Source organism: Pinus tabuliformis, chromosome 1_2 (assembly GCF_031772625.1).
Source record: "Pinus tabuliformis cultivar Carrire ecotype Pingquan chromosome 1_2, CPIR1, whole genome shotgun sequence".
NCBI classification, from domain to species: Eukaryota; Viridiplantae; Streptophyta; class Pinopsida; order Pinales; family Pinaceae; genus Pinus; species Pinus tabuliformis.
In genome coordinates this window covers 1,356,478,150-1,356,504,356 of record NC_142298.1, presented here as the reverse complement: position 1 = coordinate 1,356,504,356, position 26,207 = coordinate 1,356,478,150, and the positions used below count along the sequence as shown (strand labels likewise).

At 38.9% G+C, this 26,207-nt stretch overlaps 2 pseudogenes; both read left to right on the top strand.

Annotated features, from left to right (window-relative positions):
* The first annotated feature begins 3,764 nt into the window (after positions 1-3,764).
* Positions 3,765-13,320, top strand: LOC149211262 (uncharacterized; annotated as a pseudogene).
* A 2,043-nt stretch (positions 13,321-15,363) lies between these two features.
* The window catches only part of LOC149211261 (serine/threonine-protein kinase AFC1 pseudogene), a 39,031-nt pseudogene continuing 28,187 nt past the window's right edge, over positions 15,364-26,207 (top strand).

Below are 26,207 nucleotides of genomic sequence, written 5' to 3'. Positions count from 1 at the left end.
CATTGAAGAGCAAGTCATTGTTCATGCACAATATTTAGACTTGATATATACTCAGTGTGGCACACTCTATGACAAAATTCCTGACGCTCCTAGACCAGAATTTTCCGTTCCTCCCCCTCCTAAATCGAACAGGGATTCTCATGCCGGCGATGGCGTGATCGGTGCCTCAAGCACACAAACTGTAAAGGCTCCATCTGGTAAAGCCATTGCAGTTTCTAGTCAAAAAGAAAATGACAAACCTCTTGCCTTGGAGGTTAATACCGTGTCATCAGACAAGGGCAAAGGTCCAAAGCAACCAGGGGGCAAGAAGAAAGGGAAAGACAAAAAGAAGAAACAAGAGGATTCAACTCCTGAAAAATCTTCCGAAAACCCTACTGGGTGAAAGAAATCTAGTCAACCGTGTTTCATATGTAACGAGGAGCATTGGATGAAAGATTGTCCACATCGAGCTGAGGTTGCGAAATTTTTAAGAACTTAAAATACCTCGGCGGTGTTGACTGATCCGTTTCCGAAACCAGAAACTAATCTGGTTGCTATCAATCATGCTTCCCCATCCCAAGTTCTTACGCTATCCATCTCGAAACAAAAAAATGATGCTTTGATATCAACAAGGAATAAAGATTATGGGAATCCACAGTCGTTGAACAACAAGGCTACAAATCATCCCAGTAGTTCGACAACAACTTCACCAGAAGTTGTTCCACCCATCATTCCTGAATTAACTATAAAGCCGCCAAAGGGAGTAGTACATAAATCGACATTTAATCCTCATGCTCAAGCAGCAAAGAATTATAATATAGTGGAGGATCTGGCTCAATCACCATCCGCTATATCGACACTTGAAGTACTACAAAATTGCCCCTCCCAAAAGCAGACTTTGTTATTAGAAATAGGTAGGATTGACCCAACGGATTCCAATCTTGTGGCTTTTAATCATAAATGATACGAACCTCAGTTACCGGCCCAACTCGCATTCATTATATAGGTAAAAGCCCTCAACAAAAATGTTCATCAAATAATCATTGATGAGGGGGCATCTACCTGTATTATGTCAATGAGTTGTTGGAAAAATTTAGGCTCACCACCCTTGTCAAGATCATCAACGAAATTAAAAGCATTCGATGGAAGAACATACACGCCATATGGGATATTAAGTAACTTGAAAGTTGAACTGGGGGGCAAGATAGTAGAAATTGAAGTCGAGGTCATTGGTGGAAACCCTGACTACAATATCTTACTGGGAAGGCCCTGGATTTATGCTATGGCTGCTGTTGTGTCAACATATTTTAGAAAGATTGCATTTCCCTTCCAAGGTGGAATTAGAATCGTTGACCAACTAACCGTTTTCCCCAACAGTTCACAAGCTATTGGAAGCATTCCATTGATCCATGGAAGTTCACAATCGCTTCAAAATGTCAAAGTAGGTCTCCTAAAAGACCCTTCCTTAATGGGTACTTTTTCCCTCCCACTTCCAAGTAATCTGGCGGAAGTGGCCACAACGGAAACCTGTCATATGATATCTTCTACATCATCAAAGAAGAACTTTGACCATTTTTATAGTGTGGGTCATCACGAAGTGTTGCCCCCAAGCCCCATAGAATCTTTGTAGCAATAAATTTTCTGGGCCTGGGCAGTGAACCCAAATCAACACTCAGCAAGTGTTTGGATAGATAGGTCTCTAGAGTATGGTACCTCTTCCGATCCTTGGTCTTGTATACATTCTACAGATGAAGGAATCATTTAGTCGATGTTGATAGGAGAGACACCGTAGGAAGACTACCACCCTCGTTCCCACCTTCAAGATAACAATGAAGATTATTCAAGCGACCTTAATCATCCTTCAGTTTTTGATTTTCTATCAAATATTGTAAATACAATGGATTCTGAGCGAAATCTGTCCAATATTGAGGAAACTATCCCCATTAATATCTTGACCAAACCTAATGTTGTAGAGAATATTCATGTTGGCAAATCATGTTCTCCTTCAGAACTGGAAATATATTGTGCTTTTTTTTTACGAATTCAGAGATGTCTTTGCATGGTCATATGAAGAAATGTCAGGCATTGACTCGAGCATCGTTGAACATGAAATCAAGATGTATCTAGATGTCAAACCGGTACGACAACTGCTTCGACCGGTTCACCCAAAGAAAGCCGTTGCCATTAAGGCAGAAGTTGAAAAAATTTTACATGCTGGTTTCATTTACCCTGTTCCTCTCACTGATTGGGTATCAAATATTGTTCCTATGATGAAAAAGCAAGGAACAATTAGAGTGTGCATCGATTATAGGGATGTAAATCAAGTGTGTCCAAAGGACAACTACCCTACACCCTTCATCGACTAGATAATTGATGAATGTGCCAGATGCGAAATCTTTTCATTCATGGATGGATTTTCTGGGTACAACCAAATCAATATCCACCCACAAGACCAGTCGAAGACTGCATTTATATGTCCATGGGGCACATTCGCATACCGTAAACTACCTTTCAGTTTGAAGAACACAGGGGCAACTTTTCAGAGGGCAATGAACTACGCCTTCCATGACATCAAGCACATTGTTCAACCATATCTTGACGATCTACCGGCTCATTCGCGAAAGCAGACTGATCATCTGCAGCATTTGAGAGCTATATTTCTACATTGTCGACACTACAAGATATGACTCAATCCGCACAAGTGTGCGTTTTGTGTTGGTTCTAGTCAATTACCTGGTTTCGTAGTTTCTAAGGATAGAATTCAACTTGACCCATGTAAGGTTCAGGCAATCCTTAACATGCCTCCACCTTCAAATTTGCTTCAGATTCAAAAACTCCAAGGGAAAGAAAAATTTATAAGGAGGTTCATTCCAAATAACGTTGAACTTGCTAAAGGTTATAAGTGTCTTTTGAAAAAAGAAGTACCCTTCAACTGGGATTAGGTTGCACAAGCTTCCTTTGATGCTTTAAAAGGTTCCCTAGTAAAAGCATCATTAATGTATGCTCCTGACTATCAAAAAGACTTTAACCTGTATCTCGCCACTACAGATACAACCATCATTATGGTTTTAGTGCAAGAAGACAATGGAATAGAACATCCTGTGTATTATTTAAGCCGCAACTTAAATGATACAGAAAGCAAATACTCTTATTTTGAAAACCTAGCAGTTGTTCAAGCATTACAGAGATTTGGACATTATATTCTCTTTCGTAAAACCACCATTTTGTCAGATTGCAACCATATGACCTACATTATGTAACGTCAATTACTTTTGTGTATTTTAACATTTAAGTCAACGAACTATCAATTTTTATGCTTTAGTGGTATCAGAGCCATGGCACACAATATAATCATGCGGGTCTTTGAACTTTGTTCGCCGCACAATGTGCCATTATGTTCACGTCTTGAATGCATTGAACAATTTAGTAAAATTCAATAAGCATTTTAGCATTTAGAAAAATCATTTGCAGAAGTTAAAGCATGTCTAAAGGAAATCAATAATAAGGAAGATGATAATGACAATGAAGAAATGAAAGAAGATGAAGTAGTAGATGATTATAATGTTTAGTATTCTGATGAAGCTGATATAGATCAAGATGAAGATGAGGTGGATGAGGACTATCTTGAGAAACAAGAAGATGAACAATATCATAACAAAAAGGAAGATGCTAAAGTAGACATTGATGTGGATGAAGATTATGAAGATCAAAATGATGAGAATAATGCACAAAACATTAAATTTAATAATGGTGAAGATAAACTTGGTTGTAGTGAAAGAGATTGACATGAATATGATGATGATCACAACCATAAACACAGAAGGAGAGTCACTCAGTGTCAATCTTTTGATCGAGATGGTGAAGAGGATGATGAGACGAGACCTATCAAGAAGCGGGCAGGCTTTCTGATAATGGCCAACCATTGCAAGAAGGTGAGGCACAGTTTTCAGATCGCTGCAGGGAATATACCCCACTACAAACATAGAGAGAAGGATATGTAAAGGTTGACAAGAAGCGTCATGGTTCTTCACCCCTTGCTCGGTTGAATGTGGATGGAGGTCAAAAATTGGTGAAGGGAAGTCATACACATCGTGTTGAAGCTCCTCCTCGGATTGATGTGCAAAATTCCTTTCTTTGTGCTCCTTTAGGAAGAGGAAGGGGAAGGAGTATAAGTAGCTGGGCTCCACATGATTCAAGGTTCACCTCCATGGAGACAGTTGATTTTTCTTCAGAAATGCCTCAGGGACCTACATCTTCAAATATGTATCCTACAAGGCCTATATCAAATCGTGGAAATCCTGGAAATTCATTATGGAATGCATTTGGGCTAATTCCTAGAATGTCTGATGGTGGTTTGGAGTAGTTTCATACACTGCATGCTGGAATGAAAGGATGAGCCACCCCTTCGAATCCTACCATTGGATTAACCATGGGCATGGGACACCCTTGGTGCAGGATTTTGAGTAGCGGGGATGTTGTCTTTGAGGGGACATGTGCCTAATGGAGCATGGTGTAAATAGGATTATTGTAGAAAATGTTCAAAGGCTTTCTCAGTTCAATCTCGCAGTTTTGCTTTCAAGTGGGCACTTGTTGGGGATGAAAATTGGGCCAGTTGGACCCTTAGCTACTGTTGTTTCCAGTGTACCATTAAGTAGCAAAAACTCATAAAATAAGAATATTAAACATGGAGCGAATAAGGATGTTTCACACACAAATGGGATGCCAATTGTTTTTGCAGAAAATGAACCAGATTTTTATGATCCTGATCAACCTGTATGGAAGAAGGATAATCTAGATGCATCTGTTGGACTGACGCTACAATTGTCACCTATGAAAGGAAATGGAGACCTTTTGTGGGAAGATGATTCATCTGATAGACATAGTTGTCAATTTTCTGATAGTGGCAGTGAGAGACTTGGTAGAAGCACATGCACATGCTTTGCTTTCCAGAATATGATTCCTTCTGCATGGAGTCGTATTGGAGTAGGTGATGCTACAATAACTAAAACAGGGGTTAATAAAATGGGAGCTACCTATGGGAAGAATCCCCTTGAGCTGCTAGAACAAATTAATGAAACCGTCGGGACTTATGCCAAATCTTGTCTACAAGTTGCAATTGAGTCTGGGGTTTTGGTTATTTACTTGTGGTCAAGAATGCAAGAAACTGTGGTTGGCAACAAAATATTCGCAGGTAGTATGCAAGTGCTACCTATGGAGAGAATTTCATCGCACTACCACGAAAGTGGTTAAAACGTTGCATCCACCTGCGTCCCTATCGTTCTCCCCGACCACTCCAACAACTCTTCCCCCTACCATCCACTGCAACCTTTCCTTGCCATTTGGACAAACCGATACAGTTAAAACGTTACAGTCTCTATCGTCAAGCACCATGTCTGAAGGTTAACGGTGGCAACTGTTCATTCGAATGAGCATATAATTGGCTTGGCTTGAGATATACTTACAACATGTCGTATTTTGTGGATACCGTGGGTCAGTTAGTGGTTCGAGTGTATAATTACTGTGGGTCACTTGGTGGTATGAGCTTATAATTATCAAACATGGAGGAGCAGGAATCGACAGAAAAAGCGCAATAGTTTTTGGTTCAACGTCGTTGTGTCTTGTTATGAGTCCATTCATTGGTGTCGATTTTTACAGTTATGTCAACTCACAGAGCCGCCCGATTCTGCCTTTGACGTCCAGTGGACCTTATCAATTAAATCAATTAAATTAACTTGACATATAATTAAATAAATTGTTAAGTATATAATTAATTAAATTATTAAAATATATATATATATATATATATAGGGTTATTAAAAAAATAAAAATTTAGAGTCATTTAAAAAATAAAAATAAAAAATTAGTTATTAAAAAAAAAGTTATAAAAAAAATTAGAGTTATTAAAAAAAATAGAGTTATTTAAAAAAAATTAGAGTTATTAAAAAATAGAGTTATTTAAAAAAAAAATTAGAATTATTCAAAAAAAAATTAGAATTATTAAAAAAAATAAAAAATAGTTATAAAAAAAAATAAAAAAATCGATAACCCTGGATTTAGGACAATGTTACCAAGCAAAATATATAGGCATAGGTGCCAATGGTGTCGAGTTACATATGTCGAGATGACAAATGCAAACTGAAAGACAATTGCAAGCAATATAGCTTTGATGACAAAGCTTCTGAAGAAAGGGGCTATGTTATGAATATAATTCATAACAATTAAATTAAATAAATGTAAATATTAAATAATCAAATATCGATTATGTTAAATAGTCATTAAGTTAAGTGAAAAGGCATGTCTAAAAGACATGCCTAGTCACGAAAGGACACCTGCTTAGGTATGCAAATGTGGGTCCTCATTGTAATATACATCACTTATACATTTTTATATATAATAATTATTATTACACACACTTCTGTGTATTTTAACATTTAAGTCAACAAACTACCAGTTTTTATGCTTTACTATCTCTTATCAATTCTGTGTCATTGGCAGCCGAGCCAGTGCAAGTCAAGGGAGATCTAGATCCACCTACTCTCGAGTTAGGGAGACAAATATCCCTATTTTATAGAGAGATGTTGGTAGCTCCCCTTCATATAAATAAACATGCTAAGGAACTCATTAGGATTCAAAGTTTTATTGTAGCTAAGAGGCCATTGAGCTGAAACACTTGTGATTGTTATTTTGATGATGTATTTGACATTTCTAGAATGATAATGAGAAACTTTGTTTTGATCCATCACTGAGTTGATTCAGAGGGCTGAAGCTCTTGAGTTAGGTCCCAAACCTAGCAGCCTAAGTCCCTCTCATGTATTTGTATTTCTTTTAGCATAGAATGTTGACTAGTGTTATAGTTCAGTTGAGTTTACTCATGCTTCTTTTAGCTAGAAGGTTGATTAGTTGCTGCAGTTCAGTAGAGTAAAATTCATCAAAAAGTTTGTGATTGTGATCCCTATCTCATCTCCCTCATGGGAGCATGATTAGAGGACCCCACCATCACAACCCAAAAACAGAGTGTGATTTCCTTGTTCATTGCATAGATCAAGTTCTTGGCATTAGTAGATAGTTTGTTTATGATTTCTTGGAAAGGTTTACATTTGGTATTTTTCTTCTCATGTGATTGTTGTAGCTTAGAAGGTAGTTCATTACATAGATCAAGTTCTTAGTATGAGTTAGATATTTTTCCAAATTCAATTCATATTTTCCACCTTTGATTGTAATATTTTTCAAATGAAAAGAGGAATAGGTGCATGTGTTGTTGCAGGGCTGTTGGGTCTGCAGGCAAGGGAACCTTTCACCAACTCCATCTAGGACTTCTCCATCCTCTTTTGATGCATGCCAACCCATGTTCTTGATCTATGTTTTTTCGGTCAGCGTGAGTAAGCATCTTAGCCCAAATCCAGCCTTCTTGAAGTGATGGACTTGGCTAGTGGTGTTGATCACCTTCCCCACAACCTTCATCCAACTGTCCATCACTTCAACCCATCATTCTTACCCTCTAAACTGTCTCGGCCAACTTCCTGTAGCATTTAAGGACTTCCTATAGCAACATCCTGTAGCACACCTGTAACAACCTATTTTGAACTTGTTTTGACCTGCAATGATAGCATAGCTTAGTTTAGGAGTATGTTGACCCCTCAACTTGGATTCCATGGCCAAAAGTAACACCTAGGCCATTCCATTGACTCCTTTTCCTTTCTCACAAGATCAAATCACATTAGTTCTTTCATTCTGAATTTGGCAATTAGAACTTTATTTAATCTGCAATTGTGAATTAGTTAAACAATGCATGCATTCTTGAGTTGTGACTTGGTAGGATATGGTTTTGTTTTCAAGTAGCCCTGATAGCTAGATAATTGATAGAAAATTAGAGTAGTTTCCTTTCTACAGATTAGCATAAGTCTTGTGTTCATTCATAGCATTTACAAGTTGACAATGTTGGAAATACTGAGAGGGGGGGTGAATCAGTATTTCTTTTTCCCACTATTGTTTTACCAGTTAAAACATATATATTCAGAACACAATATGAACAGCAAGAATAAATGTTTTTATTAATATAACTGTGCAGTAAAATAAATACAATATATAGATGGTCACAATCGGTTGCCAAGCTCCAACTTGGACTTTGGTGAGGCTCCAACCTCCAGAGCACCAACTCTATTTTCCCAAGACACCAATCTTGGACTTAAGAGCACCAACTCCCAAGGACTTCAATCCTTCCTGTTTTTGAGGCACTAACCCCAAGGACTCCAATCCAATCTCACTTCTGAGGCACCAGCCTCAAGGACTCCCATCCTTCTCACTTTTAAGGCTCCAACCCCAAGGACTCCAATCCTTTTGCTCTCAGAACTCTTCTCTGCTGAGTTCTGTCTATTTACAGCTTCACTGTAGTCTCCAAACTATAGTATCAATGAAAACCATGTCTTCTTATGGATGAGTCTTCACAGCTCTGCACACTGCCCACGCATAGTCTCCAATAGCCTTTTCTGCTGTTGTTGCCTCTATAACCTCCGCTGCTTCTGCAGCCTCTACAGCCTCTGCTACTTTTACTACCTCACACTCTGGTTCTTCACCCCCACAGCAGCTCCAATAGTGTTCAACAGCCGCAGCAGTGTTCATTAGCAAATTCAAACAATGCTCCACCACCTCTGCTACTTCTGCTACCTCATATTCTGGTTTGTTTTCAACAACAATCACATGTAGTCCTCTGTTTACTGTTTTATGCAAACCTGTCTTTTTTCCATTCGTTTCCTCTTTCTTGCTGGCTCTTCGACTTCCTTCTCGCCTGCTTCAGCTTCCTCACTTGTTGGCTTGTTTGTCGCTGTAGCTTCCTCTGTCCATTCGTTTTCAAAGGACACGTTGAATCAATGAGCAAGGATCGAGTCATACGTAGAGAACACAAGTTCAAAAACTTGTAACAGAGCTGCTTTGCCAATGATTGTGGGCATACACAGGGATGGCATTTCTTAATGGACAGCCACGTCCTTATCATAATCATAATCGCCATGATTTGGTCTCCCGCACTATCGGGACTGTTCCTCACAGTATTTTCGCCTCCACACTTAAGAATCAGAGCCACCCTTTTATCACCGCTTTTATGTCTATCGAAAGCTTTCCTTAGGTTATGTGCCTTCTATAAACCTTGGACTTACTTAGAATCAGAGCCACCTTTTTATCGGCGCTTTTAATCACCCATCGGAAGCCACCAACCAAACCTTTAATCAACCATCACCGAGCGCTTTAATCAAACCGCCACTCTTATAGACATATATGGAATTACCATAAAAACCCCTCATGGTCATATGTAACCATATAATATCAATACACAGAACTAGCATAAAAACCGCTTAACTCAATGTACGTGGATCTCAAGGATTATATGGCTACTTTCATAAATTCGGCGGGTCCGGATTTCGCAACCATAACAAAACTCTTAAGGCCTGACCTCCGATGAGGTGCGGACCCGATATGGCTTTAGACTCCCTTTAATATTGTTTCGGGTCCGATGAACATCGGCGTTCGCTGTAAACAATAGAACAGCCTCCTCCGATGCGATGGACTCGACACCCTTTTATGATCCAGCCTATTCAAATTTCGGCTCCGTTAATTCGGCGAGTTCACCTCGGCGACTTTGTAATACAAAGGGTCTGTAGACCCGACACTCCTTTAAGCTCCCTTCTAAAGAGATTTCGGGTCCGGCCTATCGGCAGTTTTGCAATGTAATGGGTCTGCGAACCCGATGCTCCTTTAGGCTCTGTTTTATAATATTTCGGCTCCGACTGTCGCTCTCCCACTTCGCAAGGTTGAAGGTTCATTCCGGACCCGAAACTGTTATTAACTCCAATCTACAGTATTTCGGCTCCAGGTTATCGGCGATGTCACATATCGCATCCCCCGATCCTTCCGACGCGATCGCTCCGATATGCCGATTGCCGATTAGATCTCCGCCGTCCATTATTCCTTCAGATCGGACGGTCAGCGCTAAATCGCATATCGCGTCCACTCTCACCCCTAAGGGTTCCGATACGATATCGCTGCTATTTGCCTCCACTCTCGATAATCGTTAATACATGCATATGTGGGTTTTCATTGCCCGAACAATCGCCCGATAGTATTAATGAAAGCATATATGGCTCAACAGCTCCCGATAATGTTGTCAAGATCAACTTCACTTGTCCTCTTACTTTACTTCACTTAATCCATCATTTCTTATGCAATTGTTGGCTACTTATTGAGGTGGAGGAATCTTCATTTCACTTACTCCATTAATGTGCTATCCAACAATGGTATTATTCCAGTGTCTATATCCATTGTTCATTGTTTATGTCCACTGTCTAGCTAAGGCATTGTTCCACTATACACTGTCTAGAAAGGAACCCGAGATATAGAAATCCAAGTTAGAAACCAAATCCTTTTATCATAGAAGTAAGCTGATGTTCCACAGTCCAAAGTTCTGTCTCTTAATCTGACCCATAGAGTTTTTACCTCAGTCAAGAATCCACAATTATGTTTGAATGTTTATCATCAAACTACTGCATAGAAGTGTCGAGGTTAAGCCATAGTCACTGAGCTAGAGATCAAAGGTAAACAAGAGCCACAATCATTGTAATCTTCAGGTATTTGAGTCTGAGCACTGTTTAGTGAATTAAAAGCCATACACTAAGGGATCTGCACCACTATTTAGTAAATTAAAAAAATACAGTCTGATGCCTCCTTAATCCTAGCTTTTGTTTAGGTGTAGGACCTTGTTTATTTTAGTTCTTTTTAGGTTTGAGGTGCAAAAGAATAACCCAGTCCGAAATTTATATTTCTGTGCTCTTTTTAACCCTTAGTAATTAGTGTTCACGAGATGTGAACCTCCTTCCCTTGTTCTGTGATTGTGTGTCCGAGTTCTGCGTCAAAAATGAGGTCAAGCGTCCTATATTTATAGTGATTTTCGTTTTCCAAATGAAGGGACATGTCCCCTATAGATAGGCCAACATGAAGGACAAGGTAAGGTCGGCTCTAGCCAGATTTATAACTTGTAAAATTCATATCTCCAAAACCATTTGGAGTTTCGAGCTAAGTAATAGCTCGTTGGAAAGGAAAAATTATGCACTTTAAGATGGTGAAGGTCTCATATTGAGAGGATGCCTCTAAGATAATGATTTTTATTTTTTATTTTTTTTAATGTGATTGGTCATCAATTAATGTAGACTTGGAGGTAGGATAGAATGGCTTCATGGAGAATAAGGCCATTTGAAATGTAAAGGTTCATGGTGACATTTACTAGGAGAGCTCAACAATATATATATTTCATCAATGACAATTATTGACCAACAATCCCCCCCTTTGTCATTGATGGAAATATTTCTCCATTCTCTCCCCCTTTGACATCAATGGCAAATGGGGTGCGCAAGTACTCCCCCTATCAAAACTGTTTCCTTTGTCATGTTGCTCCCCTTGACATGCTGCTCCTACTCTTGTGAAGATGATTATTTAATGTGACGCAAGAGCAATAACCCCCATCGTTTGGTGAAGATGTTCAAATGCTTCTCGTGGAAGAGGCTTTGTGAAGATATCTGGAATTTGTTCCTTTGTATTGATATACTCTAATTTGATGTTTTGTTCAGCCACCTGTTCATGGAGAAAATGATACTTGATTGGTATATGTTTGGTCTTTGAGTGCATCATTATATTTTTGCTGAGACTGTGATGCAGGAGCACCCGAATGAAGAGGCGACAACTAGGAGTTGGTTCTTGTTTGTTGTTTGTTTTCCGTTCTATTTTAACAAATAGAGAGGAAAACATATCAATTTCCATTTTATTTAGTTTCATTTTGTATTATTGTAAGCGAAGACTAAATCAGCCATTGTTAGTTTTGAATTAGACAAGACAGGATTAGATGGGAATTAATTTGAGGAAACTGTCTCAAAACTGAGAAAACAGTTCCTTGAATTGCAAGGGGAACTGCCTCTAACGTATTTAAAAGAAAACAAGAAGGAAGGTAAAAGAGGGGGAAAAGATTGAGGAGAGCGAGGACCAAGAATTGTGTGTGGATTTCATCAGGAACAAAGGTCTTTAATGTTGTAAGCAGGTTCAAGGCTGAGACTCTGTAATATTGTTGAATTGATGAATAAGTTATGTTGTCTATGTGAATTTATTTATCAAACCTGCAAAGATCATATTTTGCATGCTTTCCCATCTGCTTGTTTGTATTTCGAATCTATGATTGCCTATTTCCATAAGAATCAACAAATGTGTTCCCATATTTTATCGTCAAAAACCTAGAGACAAAGACAAATTTAGTGTTTAACTCCGCGAGCAAAAATCCCATTCACGCACAGAAATCATGCAAAAACACTTAGCGGATCCATAAAACGGATTTGAAATAAAAGGCCTACCCCAAACCCTGGCGATATGCGATTGCTGACACATCGCATCGGCATTCGGGAGCGGAAGTGGTGAAGTGTTAGCAGTGCGATCGCTGATAACGATTAGCGTTAATTGCATTGGACCCTTGCCAAAGGAAAGCACCGATAGTGCAGACCTTGCGACTGTCGATTGCCGATAAAGCGATTAAATCCTGACCGTTCAATCGGCCAGATCCCGATCTGTGGCATTAACACATATACTTGTTTAAAAAGGGGAAAGAAGCATTGTTTTGGCATTTTCCAAGGGTATTTCAATTCCGAAAGGAAAAAGCATATATCTTGTGGAAAAGGGCGTAAAGCAGGGTGATTGTTGGGTCATATTGATCCATTTGTGGGTTTATAAAAGACCATTGTTTCCGCTGCGTCATTTTGGTATCAAAGTAGGTTTTTTTCCTTCCTCTTAGTAAATATAGAGGTAGGAACAAGGGGTCAAGGAAGAGCTGTCAGAAGATCAGCAGATGGAGGATTAAGAGAAGAGATCAGAAACCTGACTGCACGTTTGGCAGCGTTGGAAGCAGGGAGGCGTAGAGAGCTGGAAGATGGAGATGATAGTGAAGAGGAAAATGTGGTTATGACAGATGGGTCAGATGATGAAGGGATAGAAATTAAGCTATTGAGATCAGTTTTGTTGGCTAGCAGCAAGCCAAAGCTAGAGCTCTCTCATTATGATTGCAGTTTGTCCACAGAGGCACTATTGGACTGGATAAGTGAATTAGATAAATATTTTGAGTATGAAGAGATTAGTGAAGATAAGAGGGTCAAGTTTGCTGTCACCAAATTGAAGGGACATGCAACATTATGGTGGGATAGTGTACAGGCAGAAAGGAGGAGATTAAACAAACCCTTGATCAGAAGGTGGGACAAGATGGTTGCGAAAATGAAGAGCAAGTTTCTGCCTAAAGACTATCAGATTGCCCTTTACAGATAGGTACAAAACCTGAAACAGAGAATGATGATTGTGAAGGAATATACAGAAGAATTTTATAAAATTAACCTGAGAGCTGGTTATGTTGAGGATACTCCTGAGAAGACAACGAGGTTTGTAAATGGATTGCGGATGGAGATCTTAGATGAAATTAGCATTCTTTCCCCTAAAACCATAGATGAAGCTTATTAGAGTGCTTTGAAGGAAAAAGAAAAGATTGCCAAGAAACAAAATGCCAAGAGAGGACGAGGTTCTGGTAGAGGTCGAGGATAGACCTTTGGCAGAGGTAAGACTGCCAGCAATAATGAAGAGGGTAGAAATTCGAAGAATTCGGGACAAAGTGAAAGGGAAGTTAACACCAGAGGAGGAAGGCCATACCAATGAGGAAGAGGTAATGGCAAAGGTAGAGGAAATGCCTATCAGTGTTACAAGTGTCACAAGTGGGGACACAGGTCCTTTGAATGTCCTGAAAATGAACAAACTAGGCAGAGGGGAGCATATATTGCTTAGCCCAATGAAGTGGAGGCACCACCACAGGAGGTGGAGAATATGCCAGAAACCAGGGAAGCCTTGGTATTGAACAAGGTGTTATTAAAACTAGCCAAGGAAGTAGTTGATCAGACACAGAGGAAAGCATTATTCTGGACTATATGCAAGTCACACAGAAAATGTTGTAAATTGATTATTGACAGTGGGAGTACCGATAATTTGGTAGCTATGGAGATGGTGGAGAAACTAGGTTTGAAGAGAGTAAAACACCCAACTCCATACAGGGTGTCGTGGTTGCAAAAGGGACACCAATTGTTAGTTGATGAACAATGCGAGGTAGATTTTCAGATAGGCAAGTACAAGGATAAAGTGACTTGTGACATAATGTCGATGGATGTGTGCCATATACTCCTGGATAGACCATGGCAGTATGATAGAAAGGTAGTCCATGATGGAGCAGCAAATTATTACAAATTTGTCAAGGATGGGATAAAGCATACCTTGGTAGGAGAGGAGACAATAGAAACAAGCAGAATGAAAGCATTACTGCTGGGAGGAAAGGAGTTTCTGCAATAGATTGAAGAGAGCGAAATGGGTTATGCGGTTGTTAGAAGACCAAGAGCAGTATTAATACACACCAACCTTACTAATTTACCAGAAGAGATATAGAGTGGTAGATGATCTGCCGGAAAAATTACCACCAAAGAGGAGCATCAGTCACCATATTGATTTTATTTCGGGAGCCAGTTTTCTAAACAAGGCTGCCTACCGAATGAGTCCAAAGGATAATGAAGAAATTCGGAAGCAGGTGCAGGAGTTGCTAGATAAAGGACTGATTCGGGAGAGTTTAAGCCCTTGTGCAATACCGACCGTTTTAGCTCCCAAGAAAGGAGGTGAGTGGAGAATGTGCACGGATTCCCGGGCCATTAATAAGATTACTATCAGGTACAGATTCCCATTACCTCGAATGGATGATATGATGGATTGTCTGAGTGGAGCAGCATACTTTTCAAAGATAGACCTGAAAAGCGGCTACCACCAAATCAGAATTCGGGAAGGTGACGAGTGGAAGACAACTTTCAAGACAAATGAAGGCTTGTACAAATGGCTGGTTATGCCATTTGGATTGAGCAATGCTCCTAGTACATTCATGCGGTTGATGAATGAGATGCTCAAGGAATTCATTGGGAAATTTATGATTATGTATCTAGATGATGTACTTATATTCAGAAAGATGAAGGAGGAACATTTTCAACATGTGAGTTATGTATTAGAAAGATTGCAATAGAATAAATTGCTGATAAATTTGAAGAAATGTTTTTTTTCAAGAAAGAGTTAATTTATTTAGGATTTTTGATTGATGAGAATGAATTAAAAATCGGTTCGGAAAAGGTTACAACTATAGTCAGCTGGTCATCCCCCAAAAGTTTGTTTGAGGTACGAAGTTTTCATGGATGGGCGAGTTTTTATTGAAAATGTATTAAAAATTTCAGTGGGATTTGTGCACCTATGCTAGACACCATTAAGAAAACAAATCAACCTTTCCATTGGACAGAAATGGCAGAGAAGAGCTTTCAACTGCTCAAAAAGAAAATTACTGAAAGACCAATTTTAAGATTACCGGACTTTAATAAACTTTTCCAAGTTCGTTGTGATGCCAGTGGGACAACCATTGGTGTAGTACTCAGCCGAGAGGACAAGCCGGTAGCCTATTTCAGTAAGAAACTAAATGAAAGTAGGCAAAAATACACGTCCTATGACAAGGAATTCTATGCGGTGGTTCAGGCACTAAATGATGCATGAGCATGTGACTTAGAGGGAAAAAGTCTTCAAACATATTCCAAAAATCCAAAAAAAATCTACAAGCAAGAGAGTGGGGTCCTTTAGCCAGCAATTTCCATGCTTTTCTAATTCAAGATAGAGTAGAATTAAGAATAAAACATACTAATTATATTGCTTATGGATAAGTTGTAATAAATATTTACGCTTTAAATCATTCTATGTAAAGCGTGCTTTTGTAAAGGATAATGGCCAAGAAGGCTTTATCAATTATTTATAAATAAGTGACAACAGGACTCTCAGAGGAGAGCGGTGTCCGAGAGCATTATTCGTTGAAAACTTCTCTCTCTGTTTATCTGAATTAATGGCCTTCTGCTAATTAATAATGGCATGTGTGTATTTGTTAAATTGCTTTTCTTCTGAGTTGGAAATGGATGAATTCGCCTTTATTCAGGACAGTGTGTAAAGTCCAAGGGAAATGTTGCCAGATGATCATTGATAGTGGCAGCATTGATAATTTGGTCTCCACATAAGTGGTGGAGAAATTGAAGCTGAAGACAATGAAACATCCAACACCTTACAACGTGTCATGGTTGCAAAAGGGACATCAACTATTAGTGAATGAACAGTGTGAAGTGGAATTTCAGGTAGGCAAGTATAAAGATAAAATTGTTTGTGATGTGATGCCAGTGGATGTGTGTCACATATTGCTTGGAAGACCTTGGCAATATGACAAAGGAGCCATGCATGATGGGAAAAGAAACACCTACAAGTTTGGAAAGGATGGTGTCAATCATATGTTGCTACCTCTGCAAGAAGAAGATGTACCAGGAAATAAGACTAATCCAGAAACTCTGTTACTTGGAGGAAAGGAATACTTGAAGCAGATTGAAGAAAATGAGGTAAAATTTGCTATAATTTGCAAGCCCAAGGTAATAATGACATCTATTAAAGTTTCTGATTTACCCCTTGAAATTCAAGAAATGTTGGAGAAATATTGTGATATTATTGTTGATGATTTGCCTAATGAATTACCACCCATTAGAAGAATCAATCATCATATAGATTTGATACCTGGAGAAAGTCTACCTAACAAAGAAACTTATAGAATCACTCCTACAGAAAATTAAGAAGTTAGAAAGCAGGTGCAAGAATTGCTTGACAAAGGGCTGATCAGAGAAAGCTTGAGTCCTTGCACAGTACCAATAGTGCTGAGCCCAAAGAAAGATGGAGGCTGGAGAATGTGTATAGATTCAAGAGCCATCAATAAAATCACAATCAGGTACATATTTCCATTACCTAGAATTGAATATTTAATGGATTGCTTGAGTGGAGCAAAATATTTTTCAAAACTAGATCTTAAAAGTGGGTATCATCAGATAAGGATAAGAGAAGGGGATGAGTGGAAAACCGCTTTTAAGACAAATGAGGGATTGTATGAGTGGAGAGTAATGCCTTTTGGGTTGTCAAATGCACCAAGTACATTCATGAGACTCATGAATGAAGTTCTTAAAGAGTTCATTGGCAAGTTTGTAATAGTATGTCTGGACGATATATTAGTCTACAACAGGTGTAAGGAGGAGCACGCAAGGCATTTAAATTATGTCTTACAAAGGTTGCAGTAAGAAAAATTATTACTGAATCTGAAGAAGTGTTCATTCATGAAAGAAGAGCTAGTGTAGTTTGGATTTGTTATTTCTACTGAAGGGCTGAAGATGGATCCAGAGAAGATCAAGGAAATTATGGAGTGGCCTTCACCCAAGATTGTTTTTGAGGTAAGAAGTTTCCATGGTCTTGCTAGCTTTTATAGAAAATTCATCAAGAATTTTAGTAAGATTAATGCACCTATTATTGAGACCATAAAGAAGGATAAACAACCATTTAGATGGACCGTTGAAGCAGAAAAGAATTTTCAGCGGTTAAAGAAGAAAATCACTGAAAAGCCTATTTTGGTTTTGCCTGATTTTAACAAACCTTTTCAAGTGAAGTGTGATGCTAGCGGAGAAGAAATTGGAGGTGTTTTAAGCCAAGAAGATGGACCAATAGCTTATTTTAGTGAAAAGCTAAATGATTCCAAAAAGAAGTGTTCTTCCTATGATAAGGAATTCTACGCGGTTGTGTAGTCATTGAAGAAATGGAGGCATTATTTGATGTCAAAAGAATTTATTCTTTATTCAGATAACCATGTATTACAATTTATAATGCAGTAGCCAAATCTCAACCAAAAACATGCTAAATGGGTAGAGTATCTTCAAAGTTTCCATTTTGTTTTAAAGCATATAAATGGACAGTGAAATAAAGTTGCAGATTCCTTAAGTAGGAGAAATGTATTGCTTCAAGAGAGTCAAATCCAAGTGTTGGGTTTTGATTTTCTTAAAGAATTATATGAGATCAATTCAGATTTTAAAGAGGCATTTGAGGCTTGTAAAAATCTTGTTTTGATGGATAGAAGCAGATGGTTGGATTATTTCTTACAAGATGGACTGTTATTTAAGAAAAATCAGCTGTGCATACCAAACTGTTCAATGAGGGAGAATTTAATTAAAGAGAAACATAGTGGAGGACTTGCAGGACATTTTGGCATAGAGAAGACTTTTGAACAACTAAACAGATTTTATTTCTAGCCGAAAATGAAATCTGAAGTGGAGAAGTATGTGAGAACTTGCAAAGTCTGCCAATATGCAAAGGGAAGGAGCCAAAACACAGGTTTGTATATCCCATTACCAATTCCAGATAGGCCTTGGGATATGGTAAGTATGGATTTTGTGTTGGGCTTATCAAAGACTCAAAGAGGTAATGATTCAATTTTTTTTGTAGTGGACAGATTTTCAAAAATGGCACACTTTATTCCATGTTATAAAACTAGTGATGCTTCTCACATTGCTAATTTGTTTTTTAAGGAGATTGTAAGATTGCATGGGTTGCCCAAAAGTATTGTCTCAAGCAGGGATTCCAAATTTGTTGGACATTTTTGGAGGACACTATGGAAGAAGTCGGGAACTAAGTTACATTTCAGTTCTGCCTATCATCCAGAAACTGATGGACAGACTGAAGTGGTGAACAAGAGTTTAAGCAATCTTTTAAGGATCCTTACTACAGAACATACAAAGCAATGGGATAAAGTGTTAGAACAAGCTGAGTATGCATATAATGACTCACCTAACAGGAGCACAAGACATAGTCCATTCCATATTGTTTATGGAATTCATCCAAGAGGAATATCTGAATTAAGAAATTTGGGAAAAGAAGAGATGAGAAGTGCAGAGGGTGAAGACTTTGCTTCAAAAATGCAGGCAATACATGATAAAGTGAAGCAATAGCTGCAGGATAACAACATCAAGTACAAAACCAGAGAAGACATGAGAAGAAGAGAGGTGAACTTTGAAGTTGGAGATTTGGTTTTAGCACATCTCAGAAAGGAGATATTTCCAAAGAGGGAGTATAATAAATTGAAATTCAAGAAAATTGGACTGTGCAAAGTATTGAGGAAATACTCTGCAAATTCTTATTAAATTGAGTTAGCCCCTAATGTTGGGATATCACCAATTTTTAATGTTGCAGACCTGTACAAGTATGAAAGTGGGACTACAGATGATACAACACAAGATCAAGAGAACCAAGAGATTGACTGGGTAAAACAATTACCCACAGCAAAAGGCTTGCAGCCAGAAAGAATTTTGGAGAAGAAGGTAATTAAGAAAACAAGGGGGACGAGACTACTTCCAGTATTTGGTAAAGTGGAAGGATCAGCTGACCACTGAAGCTACTTGGGTTACAAAAGACATGTTGCAAAAACTGGGTAGTTTTGTGGATGAACTCATGGACAAGAGCCCATGAAGAATTTTGTCCTCAGGAGTCTGATGTAGGAGCATGTGTCTTAGAGGGAAAAAGTATTCAAACATATTCCAAAAATCCAAAAAAATCTACAAGCAAGGGAGTGGGGTCCTTTAGCCAGAAATTTCCATGCATTTCTAATTCAAGATAGAGTAGAATTAAGAATAAAACATGCTAATTATATTGCTTATGGATAAGCTGTAATAAAGATTTACGCTTTAAATCATTCTATGTAAAGCGTGCTTTTGTAAAGGATAATGGCCGAGAAGGCTTTATCAATTATTTATAAATAAGAGACAATGGGACTCTCAGAGGAGAGTGGTGCCCAAAAGCATTATCCCTTGAAAACTTCTCTCTCTGTTTATCTGAATTAATGGCCTTCTGCTAATTAGTAATGGTATGTGTGTATTTGTTAAATTGCTTTTCTTCTGAGTTGGAAATGGATGAATTTGCCTTAATTTTTTTGAATTGATGCTTGACTGAAACCTTTAGGATCATTTTCCCTTCATATCGGTGCATGCAAGCTTTCTAAGTCGTTTCACAAAGTTATGTGGGCAAACTCTGTTTACACTGAGAAATCATGATATTTTCTTAAGCGGAACACTGTTCCGGACTTGAAACTTTATTCGATTTAGTTCATGCTTGTATCGGGTCCGAACCAATATCGCATCAAAGAAGCATAAGCGGAGTAGAGAGCCTTGGAACTCCCGAAGTGTGAAACCCCGACATTCCGGAACCGAAACATTATAGAGAAGGGCAGAAAGAGGTGTCAGGTCCGCAAGGACGATCGCATCGCAAAACTAGAGGCAGGAGGAGCCAAGTATTGGTGCTTTGGAGACCACCGATAGCGATTTCCGATTATTGCATCGGGAAAAGGAAGGAGGAAGGGCATTAAACATGCCGATAGTGTATATTGCATATAACGCAGAACTTGGAATATAAAAGCGCCGCTAGTGTAATTCCTTTGGAATCACACCAAGACTGTTTATAATTCGTGACAATATTTCGATAAAGTGTCGATAGTGTATTGTATGAATTCCATACTAAAAGCCGCCGATAGTGTTTTTGGGTAATTCTTTTGGAATTACAGTTCTGATAGGAACAGAGGCCCTATTTGTCAATTAGCAAGGGTTGTGGCGATCGGGGGAAAATCCATGAAGCTGCCAGTTAAATGACTGATATGATATTTGAAGCAGAGGGAGAAATTTGGCCTGATATTGATGAAATTGTAACCAGGTTTGCGAAGTTGTCCATATCACTTGCACCTAGGCCACCACTAAAGAATTGAAGGCATTATCTATTGGAAAATGAATTTGTCTTATTTTCAGACAATTTTGCGTTGCAGTATATTATGCAGCAACATAAGCTAAACAATAAACATGTGAAGTGGGTGGAGTACTTGCAGAGTTTTACATTTGTGTTGAAACATACTAGTGGTCAAGCCAACAAAGTGGCAGATGCGTTAAGCAGGAGGAATATTCGAGTATTGATATAGGATTGGTCATATAGGTTCATCATAAAAAAAAAATTATCTGGAGGAGATTTCCTATAAAACAAGACGACTGAATGAACATCCTTTCTTTTTCAATTAAATAGAAACCTAAAGAATTGAATATGGTACAAAATAAAAAATATTTTCAAAAACTTTAACTTTTTTCGGTAAAAGTGATGTCTTGGTCCGAGTGGTAATCCTACAGGAAAGTACCATACATGTGTTAGGATTTGAACATCTTAAGGACTTGTATGAGGCAGATGCAGATTTTAAGGAAGCTTATGAAGCTTGCCAAAATCCATTGTTGAGAGATAGTAGTTCATGGCTGCACTATAACATGCAAGAAGGATTGACGTTCAAAGGAGGGCAGTTATGCATTCTGGAATGTTCTATGAGAGAAAACCTAATCCAAGAAAAGCATAGTGGAGGTTTAGTCAGGCATTTTGGCATAGAGAAGACCTTCGATCAGTTGAGCCACTTTTACTATTGGCCGAAGATGCGCAAAGATGTACAAAGATTTGTAGCTAGATGAAAAATGTGTTAGGTTGCTAAGGGACACAGCCAAAACGCAGGGTTGTAAGCACCCTTACCCGTTCCGAGCAGACCATGGGACTCAGCCAGTTTAGACTTTGTCGTAGGTCTGCCAAAGACACAACGGGGATTCGATTCCATCATGGTGGTGGTGGATCATTTCACTAAAATGGCACATTTCATTCCATGCAAGAAAACCAGTGATGCCACGCATGTAGTGCATTTGTTCTTTACCAAGATAGTCAGATTACATGGCTTGCCAAAGTCTATTGTTTTGGATCGTGATGTTAAATTTACAGGAAATTTTTGGCAAACCTTATGGAAGAAGTTAGACACCAAAATAAACTTCAGATCAGCTTATCATCCACAGACCAATGGCCAAACCGAAGTTGTGAACTAGAGTCTAGGAAATTTGTTGAGGAGTTTGGTTGGAGAAAATTCTCGACAATCGGATCATGTGCTTGCACAAGCGGAATTTGCTTATAATGATTCGCCCAACCGAAGTACAGGTAGTAGTCCTTTCCAGATCCTATATAGAATGCACCCATGTGGAGTACATGAGTTACAGGATTTGGGACAGTTGGAGCGTAGAAGTGTTGATGGTGAAGACTTCGCAGAGGCAATCAACGATCTTCATGGACAAGTGAAATTAAAATTACAGAATAGCAACCAAAGATACAAGCAGAAGGCATATTTGAAAAGGCGGGAGGTGTAATTCAATGTAGGAGACCTAGCATTAGCACACCTACACAAGGAGAGGTTTCCAAAATGCGAGTACGAGAAGTTGAAATGGTAAAATATTGGGTCTTGCAGGATTCTTCAGAAATTTTCTGCAAATGCTTATGAATTGCAGTTATCCCCAGGTATTGGAATTTCACCCATTTTTAATGTAGCAGACCTGTACCACTATATTGCGGCAGAGGATGAAGACAGTTCAGAAAGACGAACATGGGACAACCAGGAAGTGAGTGATAAGTGGATAAATTCCCCTAGCAAAACCTCTAGAGATCGAACAGATCCTAGATACCCAGGTGGCTAGATGGACCCAACGGAAGGAATATTTGCAGTATCTAGTCAAGTGCAAGAGTCATCCTATTGAAGATAGTTCTTGGTTAGATGTTGGCCAGATTCAGAACGTTGGGTAATCTCTTGAAGAGCTCATGGATAGGAGCCATGAATTTCATTTACCCCGGGAGCCTGATGCAGGAGCACTCGAATGAAGAGGCGACAGCTGGGAGTTGGTTCTTGTTTGTTGTTTGTTTTCTGTTCTATTTTAACAAATAGAGAGGAAAACATATCAATTTCCGTTTTATTTAGTTTCATTTGGTTATTATTGTAAGTGAAGGTTCAATGAGCTGGTGGGCTCTGGTATTGTAGCAATGATGCTGCAACTCCTGGGGCTCCCTTCTTTACTTTTATCAACCCGGTAGTTTGTAACAAACTTGGAAGCGACGGTGCTATATGCACAAGTACTAGCTCTTACTGCAGGCTGTCACTTGATCAGCTCGCACAAGTTCGCTAGGAGCTTAAGCCAACTTCTATGAGCTCTTAGAAGAAGCTTTTAACTGTGATGGATGGAAGCTAACTCAAAAGAGGCTAATCTACTTGCAGAAAGAAGCTGAAAGTTGAAAGGAAATGCAAACCCTAGAAAACCCTAGTTTTACCGACTAACCCTACTGGTGCAAGAAAAGAGATGAAAGTTGCTGAAATGGATGCCATTGACTCTTGGAAAGGTAGAATGCATGTGACTAAGCTAATTCTGAAGGAAAATATGGAAATAGCATATTTTTGTATTTTTGAGTAATTTTGCAGAATTATTATGCATGTGCTTTAACTATTTTTGACTGTGTAGGGGTTTATTGGCGAAAGGAAATGGAGTAGGCGCTTGCAGTAGGTTGGGAAGATGAGAAGAGGGCCTAAGGGGTCCCTAGCACCCTTCCAAAGAGTTTCACAGCAATCAGATCTCGAAAAACTGCTCACGTGAACTTCTATAGGAAGTCTGCAGGGGTTCTACAAGATGTTCTACAAGAAGTTCTACAGGAATGACCGAAAGAGGATTTTAGAGGATTGATGGAGAAAAAATGGTGGGGAAATGGAAATAAAGGATGGATGAGGTTGTTAAAATGTGTGGGAATGGGTAAATGAAGCTCAGGAGTGATGAAGATGGTTGGATTTGTTCAAGGATGGAGAAAGCAATGTTGCACAAAAATATAGAAATTAGGGCAAATTGGGAAAGTGTGGTGAATGAAGGGAATGAATCTTGGATTAGGGGCTGGAATAGGTTGGATGATGGAGGAAGGGTAGGTAGGAATGTATTACAGGTACTCTACACACTATTTTCCAAAATTGATCGAACAAAGACTAAAAAAACCAGAGATCTATCTATTTTGACCTAATTTGACCTAAAAACCAGAAACATGATGAACATAAGTTTATATATAGGAAATCATGCAATATGGATATGGAAACTAAGCAAGAATAGATCTAAACATGCAAGTACAATAGGTATCAACTTTTCCAACTCGAAGTCTAACACTAGCAATTGCATTGAAAGGCAAAAATAATGTTTTTGTGGCAGCAAGTATGCCTTGGTCTCAGCTCATGGTCCCAAGGAGGGAGAGATGAGATCAAGGATTGCTTGATGGACTTTTTGCAGATCTTTTCTGTTACCAAACTGTAAAATCAACCTGAAGCATGAAAATCTATCTTAATCATAAAAAATAACCTAAGTAACAAAGCGAGATTTTAACCTAAATAACAGAAATTATTCTATGAATGCAGCAAAGACACATAAAAGCACACAAAGGAGGTACTGGCACTTGGGTTGGGCCCAACCCCAAGAGCTACAGCCTCCTAAGAAAGATCAAATCTAGTGCAAAGCTGGATTCATCTTTATTGATCAAAAAATAATAGTTACATCCCAAAAACTGTCTACAAGAAAAAACTCGAAAATGTGCTGATATAGAGCTGCACTAAAGTGCAAAAATAGACTAACAAAATGACTAACCTGCTGACTAAAATTTAACTAACAAAACTGAGGCCCTAAGCCTTCTTATTTATACAAATTGAGGACCCCAACAGTCCTCATAAAATTTAGGAACTCGGCTGCCAAAACTCGTAGTTAACAACAACTTTACTAGCCCTGCTCGGTTGCCCTTGTGATCATCGATGTGGTGGCCCTTGAACTTCGAGCTACTGGTGGAGAATTTGAGGTAAGGGCTCATAAATGAAGGGGGTACCTTCCTACAAATCCTCTCCCTTTTTCTTCCACGAATTTGGCTGCCAAGAGCTCATTAAACCTTTGATTTTGTCTCAAAATTGACAAAAAATCTGCATAAAGCACACCTTAGACTTTTTGGCATAATGACTAACCCAATTCACTATATTAGCATAAATATAATAAAAACCATGCAATAAACTAATTAGAATGGTGGATTAAGTCAAATTAGGAGGCTAAATGAGTCCATATAATTACCCATTTCTGGGGCTCATCATCACCCCGCTACTAAAGGTGTTGCTCATCCTTTGAGAAACTAATCCATCTCCTCATCCTTGATGGCCCTGGTGGCCTCCCTATCATCCCAAGCTTCTGAAGTGGTCTGCTCATGTGTGCCATAAAATTCTGCCTTCTTATCCATGTCCTTCCACTGCTCCTCCTATTCTTCTTATTTGAATTCTTATGCTTTTCCTAGCCTTAAAATACATGGAGGCCTGCGTTTTTCTCTTTCTTTTGGCTTAATTGGTGTGCTTAGGGCAGCGAGACCAGCTGTTGTCTCCCTTGCCAAGATTTCAGGGGATTTCTCTTCCTGCTATTCTTTTTCTTTGCTTCTTGTAGAAATCTTTATGCCCCCTGTTTCTGATTGTGTCCATGATATCTGAGGTTGTGTCTCTTCTTTCTCTTATTGGGTGCTTGTCTTGGTTGTGGAAGCCTTCGTTTGGGCCTTCTTGGCCTTTTTCTTTCCAATCTTTGTCTTTTTTATTTTCTCTGCTTTTGTTGTTTTCTCCTTTTCTGTCTTAATTTCAGCAGTCTTGTCAAATTCCTCTTTTTCCTTATGTTCTTCCTTTGTTTTACCCTCTGCCTGAATGTCCTGTGTTCCTTCATCAATGTTCTTCTCAGTTTCTTCAATTTGCTCCCCCTCATCACTGCTGGATGGGGTGATGTTCTCAGCTAGAGTTCTGATGTTATCATCCCTGGACATATTTATGAAGATTTCCCAAGCTATGGGGATAGTATAGGTGTGAAAGGCATCTTCCACCAATAGTTTGATGAGTCCATGGCGGGTCAACTGATCTGGAACTCCTGCATTTAGCTTTGTGCCACATTCAATTAAGTACTGAAGAAGGAAATATCGGATGCTCAGTTTCTTAGCTGGAGGCAAGTCCATCCCATACCTTAATTCATGAAGCAACCTGAAATGATAACCATAAATGATGCTAAATCGCCCTTCACATGTGATATACTTCATTATTTGATAACTGAATTCACTCCAGAGAGGAGGCAAGCTTGTCCTTCTGACCTTGTTTTTGTCTTCTACAGGATGCTCCTCAGGCAGAAAAAATGTTTTCTTAGCCACTTGTCCCAATGACTTCTCTTCTTTGCTCCAAGGGAGCCCCAATGGTAAACCGGTAATTCTACTGATGAAATCAGGGGTAAGTTCTAGGATCAAACCCCTAAAACTAACTGTGGCATGTGTCTTCGAATGTGGTCTCAGGGATATCAAAAACTCTTCAGTCACCTCCTCATCATAACCTTCAATTCTGTCAA